General features: G+C 39.3%; 1 non-coding gene across 1 annotated transcript; it reads left to right on the plus strand.

The window, feature by feature from the left end:
- Positions 1-3,265: 3,265 nt before the first annotated feature.
- LOC113866460 lies at positions 3,266-3,370 on the plus strand. Its single transcript, XR_003505100.1, has one exon. It is a non-coding gene; the product is annotated as a small nucleolar RNA R71 (small nucleolar RNA).
- Positions 3,371-6,125: the final 2,755 nt, after the last annotated feature.

The following is a 6,125-nucleotide window of genomic DNA, read 5'->3' on the forward strand; positions in this document are numbered from 1 at the left end:
ATATATGCGTGGCCACTATTGGGCTTCAAAGTGGGAACTCCAGAGAGTTATTTTGTGGGACAAGTGCGCGTGGCCACTTTCAAGTGAGAAAGTGGGAACTCCAGAGAGGCTACAATGCAAGGAGATTTGTGCGTGGCCACTATTGGTCTCTAAAGTGTCCACGCACAAATGATCGATCTCCTGGGCGCCAAAGTGGACACTCCCACTCTTAAAAAGTGGGAACTACAGGGAAGGAGTTGCTTACCTTAAGCCAAAGTAGTCACTATAGCCTATGAGAGTGGCCACTTTCATGAAGGATGAATTGTACCTAGCAAGAATGAGTGCCCAAAGTGGTGCTGCTGCCACAATCCCTGTAAAAATTCCGAGTCCACAGAAAATTATTCACACAAAATTGAATTGTATCAGAGATCTACTCTACAAATGAAAACAAATAAAACAAAAACTTAATTGAAAGAATGCAAAGGGAAAGAACAAAATTCCTTATTCACGTGTGAGCTCACAGAGCGCTTCTTTAACGTCATTAGCTTGACGTGCTTGGTTGAAGGAATTGATGGGGGAGTACACATCCAACTCTTCAATCTCCTCCAAGGGAACTGAGTTCTCCAAAAAATGCTTTAGGTGATGTCCATTCACTGTGAAACATTTGTTAGTGGATTCACTCTTGATTTCCACTGCACTATTAGGAAATACTTGTGTAACTGTGGATGGACCAATCCACCTGGAATGCAGCCTTCCAGTCATGAACGTAAGACATGAGTTGAATAGAAGCATCTTTTGACTTACACAGGACTCTCCTCTACCTATCAATTTATCATGATACTGCTTGGTTCTCTCCTTGTAAGTTCTTGAGTCTTCATATGCTCCTAAGTGTAGCGCTTCTATTTGTTGGAGTTGTGGCTTCCTTTTCCTTTTCCTCTTTCTCTTTCTTTTCCTCTGAAGCTGCTTCACTAGTTTAGTCCCCTCTTTCAATAGAATTTTATGCATGCACAGGAGAGGGCTAATACCAGGAATGTCTGCTAAAGTCCATCCAATAGCTCTATTGTGCCTTTTAATTACTTCCAACAATATCTCCTCTTGATCGCCTTCAAGCTTGGTGGAAATAATGACCGAGAGCTTCTCATAATGTTTTGGTAGGGGCTTCAACTCCAATGTGGGAGGTTGCTCCACAGAAGGAAGTGATTTGGCACTTTCATTTGACAAAGTCTCTACAATATTCAAACCAAAGGCGTTAGATTCAACTGTACTTGTTGTACTCAATACATCACATTCTAACCCTATGGAATTTTCAGGTTCATCAACGTTGAAAGTAGTAGTATTTGCATTCAAATAATCAGAAATCTCAGCACAAATGTCACACAGAGAAGAACTATTACACGATTCACAATTGTAAGTATCGGCACAATCAGAAAAATTAAAGAGAGAGTCTCCTCCTAGAAATTCAGACAAACTATCATCTATTAATTCATCAAGATGGTTAATGTGGAAAACAGAGTGTTCTTCATTTGGGTGCTTCATAGCATCCAGTATGTTAAAGCGGACAACATTGTCTCCAAACTCCATAGTAAGTGATCCGGCATGCACATCAATCTTCGTTCTCGCAGTCTTTAAGAACAGTCTTCCCAAAATGATTGGTGCAACACTATCTATTGACTCTTTCATGTCAAGGATGTAAAAATCAGCTGGAAAAATGAGGTCATTCACCTTCACTAACACATCCTCCACAAGTCCAGCTGGATGTGCTGTGCTCCTGTTTGCTAGCTGGATGATGACACCTGTGGGCTGCAATGGTCCAAGAGACAAATATGTGAAGGTAGATAAAGGCATAACATTAATATATGCACCTAAATCAAGCATGACATTATCTATCCTATTGTTGCCTATAATGCAGGGAATAGTAAACGTCCCTGGATCTTTGCATTTCTCAGGCATAGAAGTTTTCTGCCTCTCAAAAAGAGTTGATACATTCCTCCCCATGTTCACTCTTTCATTACCCTTTAGCCACCTTCTGTGAGTGCACAAGTCCTTAAGGAATTTGGCGTACTTTGGGATTTGCTTGATAGCATCTAACAAGGGGATATTGACTTCAACTTTTCTGAAAGTATCCAGAATTTCTTTATCAACCTCTTCTTGCTTCTTGCTGGGCTGAACCATTCTTTGAGGGAAGGAAATAGGAATGGACCTCTCCTCTTTGTCTACCACTTTTGGTTAACATGGTATGGGCATAGGTGCAGGCTGCTCTTGGCTCTTAATCTCTCCTCCTTCACCTTCTGCAGCTAAAGTGCAACTACGATCCTTCTCCTTAGGCATTTCTGGCTCTTGCATCACCTTACCAGATCTCAATGTAATGGCACTCACATTCTTTGGGTTTGTTACAGTTTGTGCAGGGAGATTGCCTGAGCCTTGAGATTGAAGTTGATTTAGGGTTGAAGCAAGTTGACCCATTTGATTCTCCAAGGTCTTGATACTTGCTTGAGTCTGTTGTTGGAAGGCCTGACTCTGTTGCTGGAAATTGAGATTACTCATGGTGAGTTGCTTCACAAGGTCTGCCAAAGATGACTCACTCTTTTGAGGTGCAGGAGCTAGTGAAGGGGATGTTTGATGGTGCTGTTGAGATGAAGATGATGGATGGTGATGTTGTTGGGCTGAATATGGCTTGCTTTGTCCAGCTTGATGCGGTTGGAAATGGTTGTTGGATGATTGGCTAGAGCCTTGATGCTGTGCATTTCCTCCCCACCTTAAGTTAGGATGGTTCCTTCAACCGGGATTATATCTATTAGAAGATAAATCCCAGCTTTGTTGTTGTTGCGACTGCTGAAAAGAGAATTTGTTAGCATAAATATTAGCAGCGTAAGCTTGAGGATTACCTTCCGAAGATTCAGTTTCTTGCAATGTGGGGCAACTATCAGTGAAGTGATCCGTAGATAAACAAATCCCACAAAGCATTGCTGGAATGAATGGAGGTGGAGGTGTATATGCAACAGAATTCTTTTGGATGGATGCCAACTATTTTACCATAGAAGCCAACTCATCTAGCTTATGCTCCAGCTTGTGTGAATCTGAAGTTTGAATTTCATTGACACTCCTGAACATGAGAGAATTTTGCCTTGTAGCAAACTGTTGAGAGTTAGCTGCCATATTTTCAATGAGGTTTCTAGCGGTAGCGGGAGTCTTGTCAACTAGGGCTCCCCCACTAGCTGCGTCGATCATGCTCCTATCCATTGGGTGTAAGCCCTCATAGAAGTATTGGATTAGGAGCTAGTCACTTATCTGATGATGGGGGCAGCTAGCACAAAGTCTCTTGAAACGCTCCCAATATTCATACAAACTTTCCCTTTCCAACTGCCTAATACCACATATTTCCTTTCTTATTGAGGCAGCTCTTGAGGCAGGAAAATTTTTTTACAGGAATAATCTCTTGAGGGTGTCCCAACTTGTAATAGAGCCAGATGGAAGATAGTAGAGCCAATCCTTTGCGGTGTCCATTAATGAAAAAAGAAAAGCCTTCAATTTGACATGCTCCTCCGGAACACCTTGAGGTCTCATGGTGGAACATACAATGTGAAACTCCTTCAAGTGTTTGTGAGGGTCTTCACCTGCAAAACCATGGAATTTAGGTAGAAGGTGAATTAATCCAGTTTTCAAAACAAAAGGGGCGTCCACATCTGGATATTGGATGCACAATGTTTGGTATGTGACATCCGGTGCAACTAGCTCCTTAAGAGTCCTCTCATCACCTGTCATTGCTCCAATACTAGAGTTAAGTGAAAATGGAGAAGAGTAAACAAAATTTGGTGTCACAGATTGCAAAGATGCAGTAGGTGATGATGATGATTCAGAGTGTTTAGAGTGATCCCTATGTGTCCTAATGTTCCTATAAAAAGTCCTATCAATCTCCTGGTCTAATGGATACAAATCCCCAGGGTTTGATCGGGTCATGCACCAAATATCAACTAACTAAATTGAAATCAAATTGAGTAAATGAAATAACAAGAACAGTTTAAAATAATTTTGCAGAATTCTGCAGAATTATGCACCAAAAGTGTAGAAAAACAGAGTAATATGAAGGAAATGATGCAGAAAATCTTGCAATAACAATGCAGAAACAAATCATAAAATTCGTATGACTATCAACACAATTCAAGAACTCAAAAATGAAACAAACACACTAACATGCAAAACACAAAAACAGAGCACTAATCATGTTCAACATAAGTTCAGCACCAAAAATTCCCCGGTAACAGTGCCAATTTGATGAAACGAATTTTAGCTATTCGTCATGCAAAAGATAGTCGTTAATCCTCATCAAATATGCAAAGAAATGAATGCAGTACTAGGGTGTTATCCTAGGTCATCTCCAAGGAATTTTTGGTTGGGAACATATATCGAACAAGTGTAAACATGGATTTTAAAGCAAGTAATTTGGGGGGGAGGGTTTGTCAATTTCCAGATTTAAATCAAGAACGAAATGTGAATTAATGAAATTCAATCAATTAAAATGAGTAATCCCTAGTCAAGCAATGAGTTCCATCATTATTCTTTCAAATGGTTCAATAATCCCCCTTTCTTTCCCTTGAATTAAGTTAATCTAACAAGCGAAAACTAACTTTAACATCCCAATTAAAATTAAGCATCTTAATGGGCTCCAATCTCTATCCCTAAGATTAAGCAACCTCAAGGATTAATCAAAATTAAGCAATTTTGAATTAGAATTTCGTTAGGTAAATTAGGGTTCATTAAGCAATGTTCCCTTCATGCAAATTCCATTTCATTCAGAGATTGGGGTTAATAAATTCAAGGAAAGAAAGATTTGTATTGCAATTAATCCCAAGAATTCAAGATTCATGTGCATTGACTAGGAATTACAAGAAAGTTTAGCCCCCCATGTGGATGGGCTTCACAAATGAAAGAAAGAAATGCAAGAATGTAAGCAGCATTAATGTAAATTCAACAAAAATCAAGAGGGAAATTGGAAATTAAAACCTATAGAGGACCCTTGGCTGTCACCCAAGACACCAATGTTCTGGGAAATTGTCTCAATTTGGCAAAGGAAAAATTTGTAAAGTGTAAAAAGTCCCGTACCCTAATTCCTAAAATCGATTTATAGTGGATGACATGTCAGTGATGAAACGAATTTTAGCTACTCGTCATGCAAAAGATTGTCGTTAATCCTCATCAAATATGTAAAGAAATGAATGCAGTACTAAGGTGTTATCCTAGCTCATCTCCAAGGAATTTTTGGTTGAGAACATACATCGAACAAGTGTAAACATATATTTTAAAACAAGTAAATTGGGGGGGGGTGGGTTTGTCAATTTCCAGATTTAAATCAAGAACGATGTATAAAGTGTCAAAAGTCCCGTACCCTAATTCCTAAATCTATTTATACTGTGAGCCATGTCATCAAAGTCCCGTACACTTTGGGCCTTGAAAGTGTCCATGCGCAGAATGAAAGGTTTGCCACTTCGTGGAGTTGCCACTTTTTGTGCTGAAAGTGGCTACTTTGGTGCGCATGGCTACTATGAGAGCCAATAGTGTCCACGCGTAGAAATGCTTCAAAATTAGCGTCCTGGAGCTTCTGGAGTTGCCACTATTGGTCTTGAAAGTGGGAACTTTGGATACGTGTAGCCACTTTGAAAGGCAATAGTGGCCACGCGCATCATGCTTCAAAATTGGCGTCCCTGGAGCTTCTGGAGTTGCCACTTTTGGGCTTGATAGTGGCTACTTTGGAACCTTTAATGCCCAGACTTGCTGTAGTTGCCACTTTTGCTCCTAAAAGTGGCTACTTTGGGGGCAACTTTCATCAAGGACCAAAATTTCTCAAAATTAACTTGGGGACTCTGCAAAATTATTAAGACAATTAAAATTGCAATCTATATCTATGTAATTAAATGCAAATTAACCAAAAATTAATAAACCTATGATAATTACTCAAAATATGATTTCTATATTATTTGCACTATCTAAGTCCATTTTTTCTATCAAGAAGCACCAAAAAGGCAAGTAAAAATATAATAAAAAGTGGATTCATCACAACCCCAAACTTAAACTTTTGCTTGTCCTCAAGCAAATCAAAATTCAAACAAATCAAATGAAAAGGGTTGGATTTATCCAAAAAATTTTTTTTA

Source organism: Abrus precatorius, unplaced genomic scaffold (genome assembly GCF_003935025.1).
Source record: "Abrus precatorius isolate BTA unplaced genomic scaffold, Abrus_2018 Scaffold4, whole genome shotgun sequence".
Taxonomy (NCBI): domain Eukaryota; kingdom Viridiplantae; phylum Streptophyta; class Magnoliopsida; order Fabales; family Fabaceae; genus Abrus; species Abrus precatorius.